General features: G+C 39.7%; 1 long non-coding RNA gene across 1 annotated transcript; it reads left to right on the top strand.

Annotated features, from left to right (window-relative positions):
* Positions 1-21,849: 21,849 nt before the first annotated feature.
* Positions 21,850-22,409, top strand: LOC125294973. The gene is made up of 3 exons (XR_007193601.1): positions 21,850-22,003; positions 22,186-22,247; positions 22,383-22,409. It is a non-coding gene; the product is annotated as an uncharacterized LOC125294973 (long non-coding RNA).
* The last annotated feature ends 1,082 nt before the right edge of the window (positions 22,410-23,491 follow it).

Genomic DNA, 23,491 nt, shown 5'->3' with positions numbered 1-23,491 from the left:
TCAATTTGTTCCACCAATGCTCTCGTTAAGACTCGGTGGAGATTCTCCAAACCACAATAAATGCTGAGACATCCATGTGAATGAGCTACAGTATTTGGCAAGTTTTGACAGTGAAAGTTTTAAGTACCAAAAAAAATACAGCAGAAATCAGAGCTAGTTCCTCTGATTGCGGTTCTCCATGTCTAATTACGGATATTTTGATTGTCCTAATTGAAGTTCTTAAAAGAAACTCTGAGAAGTTGTGTGCTCTCTCTGTCAATATCATGTACCTTCACCACATTTCTCTCCCTCTTTTTTCTTGTCCTTTGTATCAGATGATTAAAAATGTTCTCTCATCTCATTCCAACTGACATGCAAGCTCTCTCTTACACCCAGCCTCCACAGTGAAATGGAACATTCTTTCTCTGGTGGTGTGAGAACATGCTGTCCTGATCCGGTTTATTCACGCAGCCCCTGCGGGCTTTGCTAACAGATTGCCAATAAGCTTGGTGTCAGGCATCAGCAATACCTGCCACCAACCCCGAGTCACCCTGAGTCAGAGTAATGTCAGACCCCACGGGGATGCTCTTTACCTGCCACAGATCCCTCTCCGCCTCCTGAGCTCTCCCACTCCTCCACAGTGCAAGACCATCGGTATGGGTTACAGGGTAAACAAAGAAAGCTTTGAGATTGCACACGTATGTATGTACACATGAAGTGCAATACTGTGACAATCACGGTTACGACCAGAGAGGACAATAACTTATTTGCAGCCTGAACCTTTCCCCTTTTCAGGACTGATGATTCCCACTGCTGCAAGATGTTATACTACTGTACTGTATGACTCACCCTCTCTTGGAAATGTCATTATGATTTACCCTTATAATATTAAGATTTCCTATGAGGTGGACTCAAACAGCAACTCAGGTGCTCAATCTATATCAGTTTTTTTTATTGATTCTGTTTTACCTGTATTTTACTAGGGAAATCAACTTGAGATTACAAATGTCCTCTACAAGTGAATGCAAGCAAGGAGGGCAGAAGTTCTACTACTTTATAGTATGTTTTTTTTAATCTCGCTTATCATTTCACTGGGCATCTTATCCTGTCTGAGTGACAGGCAAGCCCAGTGGTTAGGATTACCCTTCTCCCATAATGCCTGCTGGCATCATTGTCGTGACTTTTATTGACATATATCCTTTAGTTTATATATCTTTTATGTAGTATCTTTATTCTGTGTAATATCATTGTTTTGTGAAACTGAAGTTTGTAGTATGTTCAGTGTGGGAAAGGAAGACTGGTTTAAGTGAAAGAGCAGGCCTGGCAGAAAATGGCATAGACAAGGTTTGGTGCCAGGAAATGTAAGCAAAACCTAAAGAATGGCACAACCTAAAGAATGTATGAATAACAGGATGAGAGGGCAAAGGTGAAGTACCATATATTACTTGGTCAGTTATCTGTAAACATAGAGTGTCTTGTCTGGGATGACTTGAAGGGGTATAAAGGCTGGACAACAGCCAGAGGATGTTAGCTTACTTAGCTCACTTTGCTCACTGCTCACTTTCTTACTTTGCTTTCACTTACTTACTTGCTTCACTAATGCTCCGGAGTGCATTAAAGCCATCATCTGCAGTATACATCCACAGTGTGCGGACTTCTTTTGATGTTGTATTATTTAATGTGGATTTGACACCACATAATTGGCGAGAGCCAGCCAGGAGTTGGAAAGGACAATATTTAGGCATCATCTCAGAGTCCAGGGTTTGGTCAGGGGAGAGGCTGATGCGCAACTTAAACTAAGGTGAGCAACTTTTGCTTAATAGCAGCTAGACTCCTCTGATCAGGCTGTACACTGAGTTATGAATACTTGTCTAAAACGTCCTCCAGTCAAAGAATCTTGCTAAAACAAAGACCAAGGGATTAATACTGCAGATTATGGTAAGCATTTGTGTGTACACTAATGGAAATGATTTTGCATGTGGAAAATCAAAAGAAATCAGAAGTTCTGCATGTGGAGAACTAGGCAAATTCCTGCATGTGAAGGAATACTATAGCCATATCAAAGAAGTTTTGCATGAGGAAAACTTAAAGTTCTGCATGAGGAGAACTAACTCAATTCCTGCATGAGAAGGAATGAGAGAGATAAAAGTAACAGTTTTGCATGTGAAAACTGAAAGGTCTCATGTGGAGACCTCAGGTCTGCATGTGAAGACCTCATTTCCTGCATGTGGAGGAAATAATACTAACAAGTTGAGTACAGCTGATATCAGGTCTGAATAAGTTGAAGTTGAAACACTCCAAGAGTGAGTGGACATGTTGTGTAAAAGTTGTGGATGTAAAGCTAAAAGAGAATACAAAGAAGTGTTACTTGATTTTTAGTATATGTGGCTGGTAGAATTAGAAGTCCATGGCAGAGCATTGGTAAAAGACGTCATATATTTGCATAACGTGTGATTAAGGAGAAGAGGCTGTGTGTGTGTGTGTGTGATACCAGGCAGAGGAGCTGCTGGTTGAAATAGGAAAAGGTGGGGGCTTGTGTAAACAGAGCAAAGGTATGCTGGGGACAAAGGATGTAGGTCTGAGATGGTTAAGGCATGTTGAACTGGGAAATATTGGAAAATATTTCACTTTGAAAGATTTTTGGGGAATGTTTAATACTGCAAAGTGTTGGGTTGAATGTCTTGGTCTTCCATGATCAAAATATTAGAAATGGTTGATAATGAGAATGTTGTAGTGGGAAAATGGTTTTGAAAGGTTGGTAACGCCAGAACAGAATGGTTCTGAATTACAGTGGGCAGTTGTCTGCAGAAGTGGAGTGCTGCTTGCTGAGAATATAATATTGCCATTATAGGTAGGCAAGGCAAAAGAGGAATAGCTTCATTGCTTGACACTGGGGCTGTCATAGTCACTTTGACCTTTTAAAAAATTGAATTGGCAATAATGAGAGATACAGAAACAGTTCTGCTAGTTTTTGATTTTCTTTAAAATACTCTACAGTTCTATGTTAAAAGATTTTCATGATACTGGATAAAGGCAAATTATATTAGTGTTTACATACTTTAGTCATTTAGCTTATGTGCATAAATAATTCACTATGGTAGTAGTCCATAATGTATAGTGTATTGGTTGGTTAATAGTCTCTTTAGGTTTCTGTTATGCTTAAAAGGTCATTTCAAGTTAGCCTTGTTTATAATAAGAGTATTATTACAAGTTAGAGAGAGTTAGTGGGAAAAATCACATCTGTGCTATGCTGTGGATGAGTAGGCCTACTGACAGATGCATAAGTAGGCCCGTCATGGTTAAATATAGAGTTTTAAGATCCAGGATTTGGGATGAATGCTGATGGCGGTTCCAGGTGTTGGAAAAGTGTTGTTGTGTCCAGTGTTGACTAAGATATATTATGTATTAGTAGTAGTAGTAGTAAGTTGGCAATTGATAGGTTATATTAGTGGTAGCCTACTAATGATATACAATATATTAGCTTATCAGTAGGTGGTAGGTTCAACTGTTAAATTAGCATTGTTAAGGATATGATAATTATGATAGTAGTATTAATAATAGGTCTAAATTAAATAGCTTAGCTATTAGCATGACTAGGCTAGGTTTGCATAGTATTATTAGGCTCAGATAGCTGTTGGCATTATTAGGCTAAAGCTGGGTCAGCAACTGGCATTACTACACTGGATAGCAGTATTGAAGTTAATTTGGTTCATGGTAACATTGTTTAAGCTTAGGTATGCTTTAGAAAGATTTTGTGATGGATTATAGTTCATGGAGGACCACAATGTTATTGGGAAAACTAATTGAATTTAAGACTCCTTTGGATAATGTTCTAGACATATACAGGAACTCCATAAGGTTTATCAATAACTCACATTGCAGTTATATGTCTGGTGTATTGTGGTATGTGTGTCATGAGTATGTGTGTTATGAGTGAACACCTTGTGGTGTTATGGGTGTTAATATACAATAAGATCAGGTATTGTTTCCATGTACATTTACAGTTAAAGGTACAGGTGACTGTTTAGCTCTGAAGAGGTGGTTTGGGCAAGGTCATTTGGTTTTAGAGCTGTCCTGCTATGTGGAAAAGGTTTATGGCTATAGGCTATGGTTATAGCCTTCCCACATAGTCCTGTTTTTGTTAAGAGTTGTATTGTCCACATCACTGGTTGCATAAGCCAAGATCAACTGACATATGATAATAATCAAAAAATGGTTAATATTTGAAATAACGGCGACACTGAAAAAAGACTGACTCTGACTGACTTAAAACGTTTTGGATTACTACTTTATATTTAACAATCTAGATGATGGGGATATTGATGGTTTCAGAAGATCTCTGGGGATATTTAGTTTCTACCTGTCAAATGGTTTGAAGAATCATATGGTATAAGGCAGCAATTGTTGTTAGCACTGAGGGGTTATTTGATGGAAAGTGGTGCTAAGCTGCTTGGCCCTAGAGTATCATTTGTTATTTGCATAGCTATATTATAATTTAGATAATACTGTTATAATTAAGTGGTTATAGGGTTATATGGGGTGTTAGTTAATTTGCTGTTGGGGTTTTATGGGAGCTCAGTACAGAGGGAACTGCGTAGTGACTCCCTTAGCAAAATTAGTTTGTGAAATGTACTGTGGGTCTATTTATTTCTAACTAAGAATATGCATAGCTTAAACTTTTTGTGTAAAAATCATAGAAATGGGAAATTGATTTATACTTGGTATACATAAGAGTTTTAAGTATATCTAGCCTACACTTATACTTAGATTTATACTTAGAGACTGTATATGTAGTATAGTATATGTATACTGAAGGAAAGGTTTAAGGATACTTATTTACCTATAGCTAGAGGTTGGATAGATAGATGGATGCTTTATTTATCCCAAAGGGAAATTCAAGAATGAATGTTGAATGTTGAGAGGAGGTATGATAAGGTATGATAAAGTTAATTTCATAAAATTCATTTAGTAAATTTTAATATTACACTTTTGATAAAGTTACAGTGCTAAAGGATATTAAAATACATGGAGACAATTAACTGGAAGTATGTTTTGGTGGTGAGGAATGGCATAATATATTAGACCATTCACTGTGGAATGCAGCATATGGACAGTAAGAGCTTCAAAAGTTATAGAATTATATAAGATAATTACTCTAGTAATGTTTAGAAAAACTGGGTAAGCTGACTAATGGTAAAGGGAATGCCATGGTCAACCAAGTAAGTATGGAAATTTGATAGTCACCTATAAGGTAATAAGTAGTGTTACAGAAACCCCAGGCTAAAGTAAAATGACTTAGTGTAAAGTGCAATTCCCCATTCTGATAGTTAAAGAGACCAAAAGGGATCAGTTGGTAAACACTACAATGAAAAAGTGTTGCAGAAAAGTGGTTGAGAGAATGAGGAAATATACAGATTTATGGCCTATACAAGAATTAATGGATTTAGCACTGTTACAAAGATCAGGGATTACATGAAAATTGACACAATAGTAGAGCTATAAGAAGAATAGGTCAGTCATAGTGGAAATAGTAGGAGAAAGAGGTATTTAAAATGCTCAAAAACATCTTGACATCTTGATAGATTAATACAATAGGAGATAAGAGGCAGAAGTAAGGAGATGACTTGGGAGTGAGTGACCATAACTGTAGGAATAATAAGAGATGCAGATGTTATAGGAAGATATTTAGGGATAAAATGTACAGTTAATGGTAAATTACAAAAGGGCAAGATAAAGTAGATGATAGATAGAGAGTAATCTAGTAAATACTACAAGCTGCCTGCAGCATGATTTCCTCATCCCCTCCAGCTAAACAGTAAATGTAATGCTGCCTCTTATATCTAAGGGGGGAAAGGCTCATTACCAGCCGCGGTGAGGACATGCTGATGTGCAGGGGTTAATCCAAGTACTCCCTGTCCTGACTGAGTTCTGAGCAAGTTCAGCACAACAGTGCTGAGCATGGACAAACTGAAAAGAGATAAGGACTCTGAGGCCTTTGTTAAGGCAACAGTGGCAAGCTGGAGAGCAAAGAGGGAACTTGGAAGTGCAATGGAAGCGCTTGCAGCATTAAAAAGACAATACAGGCACTTATGGTGACCTAAGGCTTCAGGTCTGGGGAAACCAGTAGCAGCACCATCCTCAACACTATGGCAGTAGGAGCAACCATCACAGGTGTTCCCAAACCTGTCAGTCTACTGGCCTATGGATACCTATTATAGTGGGCACAGTCAAGCCCATGGCAGCCACAATCTCCACGTCAGAGGGGGTGGAGACTAAGACAAGATGGGAATAACTAAGGCAGAGTGAGAGGAAATTACAGAGGAGGCATCATGTGAGAATGGACATCTGAAGCAAGACAATCATCAGTTTGTTTTGACTGTCAAAGAAGTGGACAAAAGAAACAGGACAGGGAGAGGGAGGAGACACCCAGGCACTGAAGGATGAGCCCAACGAGCATGCCTTCCTCTTCCCTTGTGAAATAGCATAGTTTTAAGGAGGCCTAGAAAATTCTACAGGAGAAGGGATATACCAATACTATCAAAGGGAGTTGATGAGGAAACCATGATGAGGGACTATCTTATGGGTGAGCCCACCTGATACCCAGCGATGCCCTGACTAGGTACAGAGAAGGTAGTTAAGACATCTCAGGGTAAGTAGGTAAATACTTTGTTAAGTAAATTTAAAGTATGATTACTCTTATTCTTACCTTTATTATATTTTTATTGTTATTTTGAATAGAAGTGACTACTATTTAATTAATTGTAAATGCAAATGTTTTGATCAAATTAAGTGACAAAGTGATAACACTGCTATTTTTAATGTCAAATGACACTCCATTAATTTTTCAGGATAGGTGGTGGTGTAAGTAGGTAAGACTAACTTGACTATGTCCTAGGGACTGTTACATATTAAAATATTACCTCTAGATCATGGGAGTTCCCTAGTGGTCACTCACACTCAACAAGTCTAAGGAATAGAATGATTTAGCTTTAATGGGAAAAAATAAAGTTTGTAGAAATATTGAAATGATGTAATATCTGCTTTACATGTAACTAATGTGAAGCCAAAAGATCTTACGTACTATACTATAACATTTGATAAAGAAAGCAATAGATAAAATAAAGAAAGCAGAGAAATAGGATTGATAGAATAAGAAAATAGAACTAGGATTTACTAATAGTTTAGATAGCCTAGATAAAGTAGTATAGGGTTAGAATAATTAGGAATAGAGGTAAGCTTAGTTTTTGAAGAATAAAACATTATAAAAGTCTATGACATGCAGAGAAAATTGGAGTAAGGTATGTTGAAGAAATGATGAGATTACTGTATGTCCTAGAACATCTAATTAATATAGCTTACATAATAACCAGTCTTAAAGTAGTATCCCAAATTGACAATAAGTAAAATAACAATGCTTATAGGGAAATTTGTTTAATCTCTATGCAAAAAGAGAATAGATGGAATTAGGATTATTATAAGTCATTGTCAGAAGATTAAAATGTTTTATTATTTCAGAAATAGAAAAGCTGGTGGAAAGATGTTGGTCTTCATGGAAGGAATGGAGGTCCACCAACTCTATTCTGTTAATCACAGTAACAAAGGGGGGCGAACCCCTGGTAGAATGTTAAATTGTATGATTTGTTACATTTGTTACCTTGGGTTACAGATTTTTATAATTTTTCACTGTCATTATTTGATTAATGTTTTAGTTGAACGTCCCTTTGGGGAAAAAAGAGTCTGCTGAATACCATTACTGTAACTTTAATGGTTAGTGGCATTTATATGATACTAACCAGATACTTTCCCAACAGATACAGTACTTGATATGGTGCTTTCCTTTGCGCATAGTTGGGATCTATGCGCAAGGGGGGAGTAGGAAAGAGGAATATTTTTATTGAAGGATTTTCATAGTTACAGGAAGTTATTGATGATAGTCTAACAGATGTCATGTGTATAGTCATAATATCAGAAAGTGATAGTGTTGTCTAAACCATTAGGTCCCAGAAGGATCATGAAAACACTTAGTGATTGATTACATTGATATGATAAAAATAAGAAACTTTGGTAGTGGTTTGTAGGGGTTTTCAGATGATAAGGGCAAATGACATGTTAAAAGGGAGAATTGCTAAAATATATGCCTCAACAGATTTAAACTGGTTTGATGCCTTACGCATTGCTTCGATGCAAATAAGGTTACAATAAAACCAGAGTAATCACTTTTTGCATTAAAAATACAAACTGAGAGGTCCACCAAAGGCCCACCTTTGGATCAGCTCCAAGGATAAATGAGAAATTATATGGAATAATTGTCATTAATTCACAGAACAATCTATAAGCAGGAAAAGGACTTTCGGAAGGACCTACAGGAAAAGAGTCAACAACCTACAGTATACTGCCTGGGGACAGAAATGATCCTGGCAGTGGTGGGTATAGTGTTTTTGGCATGTATTGCTCCTGTTCCCCTGTTGAGGGTAGACTTTCAGGCAAGGAATCCAGTGAGGAAGGGGGGACATTGTCCGAGCAACATCTGCCTGATAACAATCAGGGAATGGACAGAAAACGGCAGAGATCCCAGTCCATGACATACCACCAAATCACCAGGAAATGAGCCATTCAACTGTTTTTTCACAAGTGAGGCTGACAAAGAAGACTCAGGTAACACAGAAATTATTGACTGACAAAATCTTATCAACCACCAGGAATCTGGAATATTGGTGAATCTTCCAATATGAACACAGTCTGTTATGTGCTTGGAGCACTAAGAGAACAGGTGGCTGCAACCTGGGTAGCTATGCACAACTGGATAATGTTGGATCAGATATTAGCCAAAGGAAGTGGAGTGTGTGTCAACGTAGGAGTATATTGCAGTACTTTTATTCCCATAACATAGCTATGGCAAAACTAATAATGATAGAATGCTAGTTAAGGGGGCATTAGGAGGATTAGAAATATGGCTAGCACAAATAGGAATAGTTGTAGGAATAGGTTTGCTTGTATTTGTGTTTGTTTTCTCTTTGTTTCTTCCTTGTTTGAGATCCATAGTGCTTAAAACAGTGGCTGGGAGAAATGGATCACTGCTGTTGATGAATGAAGCAAATGGCAACCCTAGTGGAAGGAGATACTAGTGCCAGGACAGATGACAAGGAAATGGAAACATGACAGTGATGCCAGTGATGCCAGAACTGATGCTTCTCATAGAGGATTGGAGAAAGGAGGAAAATTAGGATACAGTATGCTGGTTGGAAGCAAAACCAGCTCTTTCATTGATGAAGTGGGATTGGGTGTGGACTCCACTCCGCCCAACAGCCAAGCCACTAATGTTCTCAGAGCATATGAGATGGAGTGCAGAACTAAGACAATGGCTTTTGTTTTTGGGAATTGCAATATTCATAACATACCTCACACTTGAAGCGCAGCATCCAACATTTGCTAATACATCTGCGATTGCATTTACACTCTGCCATCTCCGAGGAACAAGCAATGGACTAAAAACTGTGTGTAATGAGAATGAATTATTATTAGTTTGGTGTTACTTTGTTTTCAGAGAAGAGGGTCATTATAGCATGTAACCTATCTTCATGTAGAATCTTAGAATATTATAGGACTAGCCCTATCTGAAAACACCCATCAGGAATTCTGATGTGATCTGCTTGCTCATTTGATGAATGTTTGGGGATGGAAAAGCATATGTGTAGTTGAAGGAAAGTTTCTCCTCTCGCTTGTTGTAAACAAGTGTTGCTGTACAAACAGGACAGTAGAAGAGTTTCCCTTATGAAGGTTTTTTTCCTCTAAAAACAAGAAAAAAAGAGGTTTTCCCTTAAGGGTTTTCGCTTCCACCGAGAGGATTTGAAACTTGCCATTCTATTTGATAATAACACTACACTATTGGATTTGATTTAAGTGAGGGTTGGTTCAAGGGTGTAATAACAGTACTAATATAAGTGTTTTATGTTTATCAGTGGTATTGGGAACAATTGCTTAAACTCATAGTTGCTGCTGTGTTGACTGGTTTGCTTAGCTGACTGTTTGTAGTGTGACTCAGCTTAGCAGCTGTATTTTCTTGATAGTAGGGGATGTGTTAAAATAGTGATAAATGTTTGATATTGCTGCATAAGTGAGCACTTCATGCTCAAAGGGGGGAATGTCGTGACTTTTATTGACATATATCCTTTAGTTTATATATCTTTTATGTAGTATCTTCATTCTGTGTAATATCATTGTTTTGTGAAACTGAAGTTTGTAGTATGTTCAGTGTGGGAAAGGAAGACTGGTTTAAGTGAAAGAGCAGGCCTGGCAGAAAATGGCATAGACAAGGTTTGGTGCCAGGAAATGTAAGCAAAACCTAAAGAATGGCACAACCTAAAGAATGTATGAATAACAGGATGAGAGGGCAAAGGTGAAGTACCATATATTACTTGGTCAGTTATCTGTAAACATAGAGTGTCTTGTCTGGGATGACTTGAAGGGGTATAAAGGCTGGACAACAGCCAGAGGATGTTATCTTACTTAGCTCACTTTGCTCACTGCTCACTTTCTTACTTTGCTTTCACTTACTTGCTTGCTTCACTAATGCTCCGGAGTGCATTAAAGCCATCATCTGCAGTATACATCCACGGTGTGCGGTCTTCTTTTGATGTTGTATTATTTAATGTGGATTTGACACCACACAAGCACCTCTCTATCGCCCTGGGTGTTATCATTTATGCTCTCAACAGCAGAACAACTGCATCCTGAAGCACTGACAAAAATACTGCTTATGCTTGTACACTGTATCAGACTATTTCCATAAATGTCACTAACAATGTCCAAGTTGCTCCATAAACAGGTGCACAATGTGGTTGACTTCAAGTCAATCACAGACTGTTACAGTACATGGCTCCATCCCTGACACAGAGCTGGCATTAAATGGATCCAAATATTATCCACAGTTCCTTTGGCTGTGTGTAAGATATTTTGGAGCTGTCTTTGACATAGAAGCTGTCTGTAATTAACAATGCAGTTTTTATTCTAAAGTGACTTGCCTACAATACATGATTACCATAGACATATATCTTTCTGAATGCAAGCAGACTGCCCATTCACCTGACTAACAGACATATTAGCAAGCAAGTGAACTATGACATTAAAAGGTCGGCTCTCTTAATGTGACTGGGCAGTTGATCAGTGCTTCAGACCTCTAAGGCTCTGATGAAAATCAGACTAACCCTGAGACTGAGAGCTTGTGTTTGATGCAGTGGAAATAGACTGGATCTCATTTACCACTGGCCTCCATTCCCCACAATCTTTCATGGCCTTCATTACTTAAAGATTAGAGCTGGCTCTGGCCATCTTGAATGGCACCTTATTTATATACTAGGTGCTCTCCCTCTCTCCTGCTCTCTCTTTCTCTCTCCTACTCTTTTTCTCACTGCTATTTACTTCCTTTCTGATTCCTCCTCTCTCTTTCTGCTTGTTATAGTGCACCTAAGGTCCATGCCTTCTTGTAGTGGTCTTCTGTCAAGCTTTTCAATTCAATTCAATTCAATTCAACTTTTTTTTTTACGGCCATATGAAAATGGTAGTTCACAAAGACTTATGTCCACACCCTACCATGAAATTCAATAGTGGAAAACCAATTTTTCAATTGTTATGTCTTCCCACAACATTCTGACTGTTACTGCGAAGCATTGATGACCAAATGTAACAAATCTGTCAAGCACCTCCTTGTCTGAACGTCCTAAATAATTCAGTTGACTCACTCACTGTTTGCTGTTAAGCCTACTCTTATCCAAGCCCTTTCCAGCGAGCGTCGGCATCCATACTCCAGTGTGCAGCAGAAGGGGGGGGGGGAATCGACACGCTCCCTGGGACGGGTCATCTCAAGGTGAATCTGACAGAGAGAGACTGCGGGCCCAGGCTTTCAAGTGGTGCCAGAGCCCCAGTCAAGGGAGCGGCCCTGGAAAAGCTCGGGGGCTCAGCGTATGTGATTCAACATCAGCTGAGCTCATGGGTTTCACACTGAGAGGTCTGCAGCCCTGCAGAGCTCTGCTTCCCAGTCCCAGCAGCAGCAGTCAGCAGCAAGAATGGGCGAGTATTAGCTACACACACCGAGATCCATTGGGTCGGCAATGGCAGAGGATCAGCAGCGTAAAGCATGGATGCAGCAGAATCAAGAATAGGTCCTTCTGAATACCACTGAGAGGAAAAAGCACATGGTGCCGAGATGTTCTAATTAATGTACACATCTTAAAGATGGCCATGGCAGGCAAACTGATTTACTTTGAGAAGTTTCAGGCTTTATTGTGGTCACAAACAACCAACAGCCATTGTGCTCACCTGTTAATATTTTATACATTTTATACATACATATATTTTATGGGCGTGAGCAGTATGCATGGTGTAGTCGAAGAATCGTTCGACTGGTTATATTTCTCAAGATCTAAGATGTACTCTACAGTCAAAGTTTAACTGAATTTGCTCCTATATGTCTTCTCTGTGGGAATGTGGCTTAATTCTTTAAGATATGCCTTGTTGCTCACAGCACTGAAGCATTGTGCACGATCGAAGAAATAGTGACAGACAAAGGGGATGAAGTGAATACTGGATAAAGATTGTCCAAAAAATAAACCTGCATTCCTTTCTGTACCAACATAAGCAGCCAAAATGTGCATTGGCTACAAAATACAAACAGCCCAATTTCTTCCATTCCTCACAAACTACTAATACATGACACCTGACTACAATTCACCTTCTCGTATTTGTAAATTAAATGGTCAACAATAACACTGTTACCTCTACCAGGAGCTAATGTTTTTGGTGTGCTTTGTCTGTCCATCTGCCTGTCTGAGTGCAGGATAACACAAAAACTACTCACCTGATTTCCATGAAACTTGGTGGAAAGGTGAGGGATGGACCCAGGACCAACCAATAACATTTTGGAGCAGATTGGACTCATGGGCCCACTGTGGCGATTTAGTTTCACTTCAGATTCTGTTGCACCATATGGCAATAAAACTGGTTTGCCCTCTAGTGTTCAAAGCAAGGAAATTCATTACTTCATGGATGGTCTCATCCAAGTCAGTGCCATTGGAGTTCATGAAATAGCATGTAGGTGTTCTCATGACATGGATTGATGACTGAATGCAACAGTGTAGCATTTCCATGTCAAACTGATTGCCTAAAGGTGATGGACAGTATTTGTGTTAACATTTAAAAGCCAAATATACACTGATATCTTGAGTTTGACTTGTATGGTCCAAAGCTACTTGACCTTGGCAAAGGTCTGCATTCTCTGCTCTTTTAGTCTGTAAATGAAGCTGCTGACAACTGATTGACAACCAAAAACATCACAAAACTGTCCTCCGCTGCTTGGCCTTGTCTAAAGCAGCAAAGCAACTCAAATCCTTTAGCACAGCTCATTCTGTGTCCATAAGCCGCTGTGTTGATTTCTCTCAATTGTCTGTGTGCCTCATTGCACTGTTCCCCTCCCATTTGATTGAATTTGAAGCCCTCACCATTTCCTCAGTGACTGGAATGTGACTGTGAATATGAACATGTTACCACTCCAAATGAACAGGTGTTCATTAAGAAATTGAAAGGAGAGGTGGTAACCTCAATCAGATTGTGAAAAATCTGAGAATTTACTAAGAAATTCTGGTGCTTGAGAGACTCGAGAAGTGCGAGTCCTTGTGTTTTGAACACATTATGGTATGGCAAATGAAGGGTCTGTGAAATTCCTTTTCAGAGGCAAGAATGGCCTGAATTATACAGTAGCGGTCAGTGTGACAAGAAACCAAAGCCACTCCAAAACAAACCTCTCTGGTATTTGCACCTTTCATGAGAGTCTGTAAAGGAAGCGCCAGCTGTCCTTTTACCATGCCTAGTAACGTTGTCGACTCGAGAAGTCAATGTTTTCAAAATATACCCGAAGAAGACAATGTTACTCTTTTCGGAATGGTAGCACATCACCAACATATTCATCAAGCACCGGAACAATTCTGACAAGCTGTCATCTAAATATGGAGAATGAGGGACGCAGTTCAACTCATCCGTAACCAATGACAGGCAGACGTTGTTTCCCCTGCATATTAAAGGGGTTTGAGAGAAGCCATTGTGTGGATGCATGCTCTGCAGGAGTGTTTTGTCACTGTGTATAATTGCTTTAGGACCAAGATAGCTCATTGCCTGTCTGGATGATGAGGAAGACCTTATTGTGTTGGTAAAACTCAGAAGCAAGCTATTTGTGGAAAGTCCATGAGAGGAAAACATAAAAGGATGGCCTGAGTGAGATGAAAAAAACAGGAAAGGTGAGCTCTCTAGTATGCGTTGCAATGTTCAATCAAAGACCTTATCAGTTCAAGTCAATGACTTCAGATGTTTGCTTCTAGAAGTGAATGCTTTGAGGTGTTTGATTCTGAACATGAAGTTTGAACCTTGACAAGATGTGTGCAGATCTGTTAATCATATAATTCTGATGTTGACAGCAAATCATTCTGATATTATTTACTACTGTGAAATCTTCTTTTGTAAAGCAAAAAAACATCTTCACTTCAACACCATGCAGTAGAGTTTTCATCCAGTGATAAGTGAAACACTTCTGTTCATAGCAATCAGCCTATTGACATTCTGGCATCGACTGGCCCAAAGGGCTGTAGGTAGAGGTCTGCGCGGGACTGATTTTACAGTCCCGCTCCTGCAATATTCTGTCCCGCTCCCGCATTAATGTGTCATTTTTAGTCCCGCTCCCGCCCGCATCTGTAACATGATGTCCCGCTCCCGCCCGCTAAAGCCCGCATGATATCCCGCTCCCGCCCGCTAAACCCCCGCAAGAGGGATAGCCTATTCAGTTTTTCTTTCTGTCTCACGAAAGGAGCACACACTTGAGAAAGACTCCAGATGTCAGTTTCTTGGCTCTGAATGTAGGCTAACAACTGAAGTAGGCCTAGTCTGGTGCCCTCTTCCTCTGTCATGCTTTAGATTTTTGAGTTTTGACAATGAGCAGCAGGAACACATTGAACCCACGTAAACGACAATATAGGCCTGCTATCCGTCAGTTATGCTTAAACCCCATGTTTAATGCTGCCTAACAGAACATCCAGCTGAACTATAGTTATGAACAGTACTTTAATAATTTCCATATTTAATTTTACTCACATATGTAATTTGCGGGAGTGCAGTGAATCATTGGTTTGTCCCGCACCCGCAAACGCACCTCTCTCATCCCGCCCGCTCCCGCAAAGAGCTTTCAAAAGTTGTCCCGCGCCGCACTCTTTTGCGTCGGGACTCGCGGGAGTGCAGACCTCTAGCTGCAGGAAGAGTATAAATATAAGTATATATACTCTTTTGATCCCGTGAGGAAAATTTGGTCCCAATCCGTGAATTAGTGAAACACACTCAGCACACAGTGAACAGAAGCACACACTAATCTTGGCGCAGTGAGCTGCCTGCAACAACAGCAGCGCTCAGGGAGCAGTGACCTTGCTCCATGGCACTGCAGTCAGGGTTCGAACCGGCAACCCTCCGGTTACAAGTCCGAAGCGCTAACCATTAGGCCACGGCTGGAGGGAAACGCTCCTATGACGTGTATATGTAACGCATTGCCATATTTTTCTTTTTTTATTAAACTAAACAGACCAATATTTCGGTTCTGTTGCAGTGTATTATATTAAGTGCATGAAAATGCACTGTACTGTTCTTCCTAGGCTTCTTCTTATTACAGTGCATGAAAATACACTGTACTGTTCTTCCAAGGCTTTTTACAGTCTGTACTGTTCTTCCTAGGCTTCTTCTTCTTCTAACGCAGTTAATGCAGCTTCAACCGTTTAACGTAGAAACTTCATTCAACTTATGTTACGTAGGTCTTACTTTGGACATCTGGGCTTTGTATTTTTCATCTTTGTAACATTTATACTTTTTAAACTATTAATAAAAAACTATTCAAAATTTCCCCATAGACTTAACATTGGGCTGATGACATCACAATGGGCTAATTAACTTGATTTGCACCTGTATCAACTTCCAGCTGCTCAACTAAGCCCCATCAAAGAGCCAGTTAAACTGATTGATTGATTGATTAAACTATTAATTAAAAACTATTAGGCCTTTCTGACATCACAGCAATTAGAATCTTGTGCCAGGTGGCCAGGCCACCGCTGCATCAACTGTCAGTTTATTAGGCTTTAAGCATACAGTCTCCTTCTCTTAAGACTAGCCTACACATCCTGTTCAACTGTTTCAACTGTTCAGTCATTCAAACTATTTTAAACCTCATCTACCTAGCAAATAATTTTACCATTTAAACAATCCACCTATATTAAACCGCATCTACCTAGCAAATAATTTAACCATTTAAACTATCCACCTATTTAACTGTTCAGTCATTCCAACTATATGAAACCTCATCTACTTAGCAAATAATTTAACCATTTAAACTATCCACCTATTTAACTGTTCAGTCATTCCAACTATATTAAACCTCATCTACCTAGCAACCAATATAGCTTGTTTTTACTCTGTATGATATTTTACATCATATTTTTTGCATTTTCATGCACTGTATTTCCTTCAGGAAATGCTTTTCTAGTTTGGTGATGCTATTGTAATGTTGCTTAACTGCACTACAGACAGGTAAATTACTCTGTCTCATGGTCTTCTGGAGTCAATGTGGCCTCCTGTGAGTGTAGATTAAACACTTACCAAGGTTCCTTCTGACCTCTTCCCATCTTGCTGTAGTCTTCTTATCCCCTCCCCTCATTTCACCAGAGGCCTTGTGCCTTAATCAGCTCTTTGTAATTAATGAGCATGTGCTTCCCTCCACATCCTGGGCCTCGCACAATACAGAGGCACCGTCAGATTGGGGTCAGGTACTGCACGCCACTAAGGAAATGACATATTCTCCCAGGTGCCACAAGGGTAATGTTTATGAGAACCAGAGAAGGCTGGCTTTGTGGGTAATGCAGTTCATGTTTAGTAAACAAAGGGAAAAACTGCTCTCAGAAACAGCTTGTTTCTGTGGCCTTGGGAGGGTAGCTGAATTCAGCAAGTGAATGCAATACGCCATGGATATTTTTAGAGAGAGATAGATAGATAGATAGATACTTTATTGATCCCCAAGAGGAAATTCAAGGTCTCAGTAGGATATTTTGAGTGATATCCTCTGATATGCCAGCACAGACATATTCTTCAACCTTGAATCAGACCTTTATTCTATTATTTGTCATATTGATTAATCTGAAATCTGAAATGCACTGTACAGTACATGTGTGTGGACGGGTTGGAATGCGAGTGTTTTGAATTAGTGGTGCATTCCGTGGGAGGTCCAAGGTCAATGTGCTCATATTTTCCTCACACCTTCCCTTTACTTATTAAAGGTGTTTTCTTGACGTATCCTCGATCGATTTAATCAGATGGTGTGGGCAGTGAAGAATATGTTCTTGACTGTCTTTATCATATTAATACCACTTTGCATTGAAATTGTGTTCCTTTAAACTGACTGCATATAGATAGATAGATAGATAAATAGATAGATAGATACTTTATTGATCCCCAGGGATGATGCAACAGAAATAACTTTCTGCAGGCAAGTTTCAAACTTATAAGCTGCTACTCTTTGCCCTGCTCCACATTTTGATGAAAAATCCTTAGCTGTACAAAGCAGCAGGTTGTCGCTTAATTGCCACCGAACCACCCACAGACCTGACATTTTCAGGTCATGGTTGGTTTAGCCCAGTACCCAAGGCATTCCCCTGTACAGTATGTGTGGCTTCTCATGGCAGTAATCATTTACCCTTTATTGTTCCTGGCTAACAGAATAAGGTGACGGTGCATTAGTACTTGATCAACTATGTCTTAATGATTACAAATGATCCCATAGGAAGCAATTACATGGGAAGAGGGGATAAAAACATTGCCCATCTGAAAAAATGGGATATAATTATGGTGCTTAATGCTTTACCAATATCAGATCCTGTCCAGACCTGAAGAGAGCTCCTGGAACTAGACAGGGTTAATGTTCCTATAATGATTCATGCTGAAGCATCAGTTTCTGGTTAATGCAAATAAGCACATCAAGAGGGTCATTTAGAAATATAGCGGTAATTATGGATTATGTGTAGCTTTACCTAAAGATACGAGACTTAATGTGTGGAGTTGGAGCAAACATGCTCTTTGGTGAAAACCCCTTGAGATCACACACTTCACTTTAATATGTATGTATATATTTAATGTATTTGTATATGCAAGTTTTTTTGTAATTAAAGTTAGTGGTTTAATCTCTTGGTTGGTCTCAAAACTTTGGCAGAGCACAGCAGTCTCAGGCCCCTCTGCAATGTGGTAGACATGGCTTGAAGAGGTGTTTACAATTCGTATTTGTAGTACAAGAATTGATCAAAATTGCTGTTGATCATAGCAATGTACGTTTTGGTCAGACTTAACTTCAATACTCTATCTACAGACGCTCAGACTATAAACAAACTATCTCTCTTTAATACAATTTATTGTTAAGGTTAGGGTCTGGATATGGTTAAGATGATGTTCACTTATTGTTCAACAGCAATTTCACATGTGACCTTGAATCCCTGTGGGTGGACAATCCACGTGTGTTACCAACATTTTTGCTACTTTACAGATGCCAAGACAAATTCCATCCTACTAGACAGCATTTTACCCATAGCAACAATTGGCTAGATGTATGAATATGCCAGCTTTCTCCATCAACAAAAATGCTTTATAACTATTTATGTTAGTTCTCTTAAGAAAGAGGTCATTGACAAATCACTGATGTCTTGTTTTAGAAGACCTGTGATAAAAGATTTTTGTGATAACAATTTAGATAAATTCACACACCACTGTAGAATAGCTGATAGCACTGAGTCACATCAATAGTCCAATCAACCATGATAGATGTTTCCCTGCAGCGTCTCCTTAGATCCTTGATCTTGAACTGATTGATATTTCCCCTTTTGCTCCTGACAAAAACATGTCTGAGACGTCACAGTGAATCCAAACAGACTGTCTTGGAGCGAAAAGGTCAGGGATAATGTATTTCAATTTCGAGGGGCATGTAATCTGTATACGAATGTGGCAAGTGCCCATTTTTAAGGCAATTTACTTTTTTTATTAATGGCCAGTCCAGTAGCTGTCATCGTGTTTGTTCTAAAACTGTCTCATAACTCAGTTTCATCCTGTTTATTCTGACAGGATGAGTAGCATCCCGATCAAGGATACACCCTCATATTTTGCACCTCAAAAGATCCTGACACTGCAGTCTCAGAGATAAAAGAGGGTATGTGGATAGATAACTTGAAAATAATGTGGATACAGACAGAGTTTCAAAAATTGTGAGGTTTGACTGCATAAATGGCAGCAAGGGAATGAAACATCACATTTGTCGTTTAAGGCACTTATGAAAATTAGAAAACAACTCAGTCAAAGCAAAAGGTTCAGTAATGGACAGAACTATGACAGGTTTTAGATAATGTTCTGTCGATAGGCAGAATATCCCACTTTGCATATTTTTGGATAAACTTTACTTGACATTACAACAAATATGGATTGCCTATCATGGTGGCAAATATGAATCTATTGCAAATGTACTACTGCAGTGTCATATTCTCATTGTGCTAATAGACATGTGCCTGCACAGCAAAAAAGACAAAAAAGTTCATTGAAAGTATTACACAAACATTGCAATGGCAAGCTAAAGATTTAAATTTTGTTCACTGTAAATTCACTCTTCAGCATCCTCTGTGTCTTAAAGCAACACCAAAGAGTTTTTTGTACCTTAAAATAATTTTTCCGTTTCAGTGGTTCATCAACTAGTAACAGGGTGAACGGCACTTTTGCATTCGCTTTGCTACCCTCATTGCTATAACTGCACTATGCAAGTTTGCCAGATCGGGTAGCGGATATGCTTGATGGAATGAGACATAAGAAACTACAAATTTGACTTTCTTCTGATGTTGCAATATATCATACTTTCATAAAACCATACAGCACACTACCTTGTCTGTGGACATTGTTATTTGCAAAGCCGGTGCTGGATAAACAAATAGTGTGGGGTGCGACAGAGGAAAAGTGCTTTGGTGTTGCTTTAACAGCATCTCTGACACTGACTGCTCCTACCAAGAAGTGGTTGGATGGCACTGAAAGTCTCACAGGTGAGATGGTTAATTACAATATCAGTGGTGTCTTTAAAAAGCTCTGCCCACCATGGCTCAGCGTGATGCAGCAGTTAAATACCACCTGCCAAACCCAGATCCTTGGACATGGCAAGAAGAGTGCAAGTCTGAACCAGCTGTTATTTCTGACCTTTAGTCACTCCACTTGATAATCTGCCTAACATACCTGCAAGTGATCACTGGTGGCCAGCAACACCAAAGAGTTTTTTTGTACCTTTAAATAATGTTTCCAAAATCGTTTCAGTGGTTCATCAACTCGTAACAGGGTGAACGGCACTTCTGCATTCGCTTCGCGGCCCTCTATCAGCTATAATCGCACTATGTAAATTTGCCAGATTGGGTAGTGGATCTGTAGTTCGATGAAATGAGACATAAGCTCATCCAGCTACACTGGCTACCTATGGCAGCCCGCATCAAATTCAAGGCTCTAACGCTTGCCTACAAAGTAGTCTCCGGCTCTGCTCCCACCTACTTGAATGCCCTCATACAGACATACGCTACCTCCAGAACGTTGCGCTCCTCAGACGAACGACGTCTAGCTCTACCACCGATACGCTCAGGCCAATCCAAACCTTTCTCATCTGTTGTTCCTCGTTGGTGGAACACACTGCCAGTTCCTACAAGGGCAGGGACATCCCTCTCCATTTTCAAAAAACTCCTGAAGACCCAGCTCTTTAGACAACATCTCCTCTCATAGCACCACTTACAACAAGTCTTGCTGATCCTAGCACTTACCACCCATTTTGAACTGACACTCAACTGTTAAAAACTGCACTCACTGATGCACTTATTCTTACTGTACTCTACCGTTTTTAAATTGTCCTAAAATTGTTGAGAGAATTGCTTTAAAACTTAAACTGTTCACCATGTTGTTAGATAGATAGATAGATAGATAGATACTTTATTGATCCCCAGGGGAAATTCAAGGTCTCAGCAGCATACAGACAACACAAACACATTCTCTAACAGCAGAAAGAGTAATTAAAGTATATAATATAAAAACACAACTAAGCAATAAGGACAGTAGAAGATAAAGAATATGCTAAATATACTAAAATACAAATTATACTAACTAAACTTAAATACAATATATAAAAAATATACTAAAATACAAATTACAAAAAATACAAATTATACTAACTAACACTTAATCTAAATCAATTCTAAAAACAGTATCCACATAGTGGTGATTAATCAATCAGAGGCGCTTGCAATGACTGAGGCAGGGACTGAGCCTGTGATTCTCTGTGCATAGTAAGGTGCTCTAAGGTGCTCTGTGTGAGCATCATGGTGATAGTGCAATGGTGATAGTGGTCATGGTGATAGTGCAAGTGAGTAAGTCCAACAGTGCAACAATGCAGAAATAAAGTAAAGTAAAGTCTATATATCTATATATTTAACTATTTAAGAAAATGTATAAGTGTGGCCACAGTTCGGCTGTGGCATGGAGGGGGGGGGGGGGGGTTATTCATATGTGCTAATGTGCTAATATAGCACGCAAACAGTGAGGCATAAAGACAGTGGTAAAAGTGGCTAGTGGAAAGACAGTACCAAACATGGAGGGGGTGAAGAGGCAGACAGACTATGCAGAGAAGTCTATCTCTCCTCTTCCCTTAAGTGAGGCATTGAACAGTTCAATGACTTTCTCAGTCTGTCAGTTGTGCAAGTGTGATCAGGTCAGGATCACGACTAATTGCAATCTCCTGGGCGTGCGGGCTGGGGGTCATGGGTACGTAACTTCCTTCCCGACAAACACAAAAGAAGCTCTCCCAAATTGTTTGGTACGCAAGTTGCTTGTCGCTGGTCGGTACAAACCGCGCACTTCATGCTGGGTTTTGGTTGCGAACAACTCCCTCGCTGTGGTCTGGGTAGGTGGAATGTTTCATGTACTCCTTACACTTTTGATGTGAGTTGTTGCCACTGCCGTAGACCACGAACGTTTGTCTGACATGTAGGTAATAGCATAAAGTGAGAGTTTGTGTTTAGCCACGTAGTTTGAACACGGGGCAGGTGGTTGTAGTGTCGTAACGTTTGGCTCATCTTGCTATAGACTGTCATCTCCTCCCTACTCCTGTTTCCCTGTGACTACCAATGCGAATGCTGACCGTGGAGGTAGGCCTCTTACAATAGCAACATTGCAATAGCTATGGTCAAACACTCAACTAATGTGAGCAGACTAAAGTGAGCTATCACGGGGCCAAACAACAGCATGCCGCGTCTGTAATTTTAAGCTCCCTTGTTTTATAGCTGACACACTTCCCTCCTCTGCTCCTGTTCCCATGGGCTAGCTCGCATTGTGGAAAAGGCCGAGGTAGGCATTGGTTATTGTTCTAACAGTGTAACGGTCCTATTTTAAATATGTATCTGGTACAATGTTTTCTTTTTTTTACATGTCGCTTGACTTATGAACAATTAAACTTCATAAAAACTGTTGTGTATTGTTATGAAATGCGACATAACCATGGACCAGGGTGTTAAACGTTTCTCTCTGTTGTAGATCACAGCTGGCTGTCTATCACAGTTTGACCACTGTTTTCCCCCATTAGAGTTTCTTTTGGTATTAGTCAGTGTTAAACTAACAGCACGTCAAAGTTGGGATGCGGTGTGCTTGTTTGTGTTGGTTTATTTTCTTTGTGTTGTATGCTTGTCTGAGTGTGATACACTGGTGCATTTACACTGTTTGCCAGGGTCTGTTACACGACCAGGTGTAGTGCTGTTGCCATCCCTGAGCTCATATTAGCAGCCAGTTAGCGATTTCAGACTGTTACTCCGAGGCTATTGAGACTTATCCCTCCCCCCCGGTAGTATTAGTTTTTAATGGGTTCTTGTAACCCCTGACTTAGCTTATCCACACGGGAGACTGTTACTCCTGGGGCATAGGGGTCTATCTATGCCCCAGGTGGTATTAGTTCATATTGAGTTCTTTGTGACTCCCAACCTAGTTTCTCCACACAGTAGACTGTTACTCTTGGGCCATAGGGGTCTATGTCCCAGGTAGTATTAGTTCATTATAGCTTCTGCTATTCATTGTAGCTGTATCGGTAGCACTCCACTGGCGCTGAATAGCGTGTTTGTCTTGTTTTTGTTTTGTCTTGTATTGTTTCCTTTATTGAATGCCCCCTCCTTCCCCCTGTTTGCTAGTATGGCCTGCTAGGTCTATTAGGTAACACACTTAAGGTACTCTAGGACTGCCGCCTTCCCCTAGTTTGCGGTGAGGGCACATTCTAGTGGTTGAGCGTGTACTGAACACCTATTTATACTCGTGTGGGTTGTATTTAGAAAGCTTGAGTGTTACACTTGTGTTTGTGTGTGTGTATAGATCGCTTTTGGGGCTGGGCAGCCATCCGAGGGTTACT

The sequence above is a fragment of the Alosa alosa genome, chromosome 5 (assembly GCF_017589495.1).
Source record: "Alosa alosa isolate M-15738 ecotype Scorff River chromosome 5, AALO_Geno_1.1, whole genome shotgun sequence".
Lineage (NCBI taxonomy): Eukaryota > Metazoa > Chordata > Actinopteri > Clupeiformes > Clupeidae > Alosa > Alosa alosa.
This window is presented reverse-complemented; position numbering and strand designations above follow the sequence as displayed.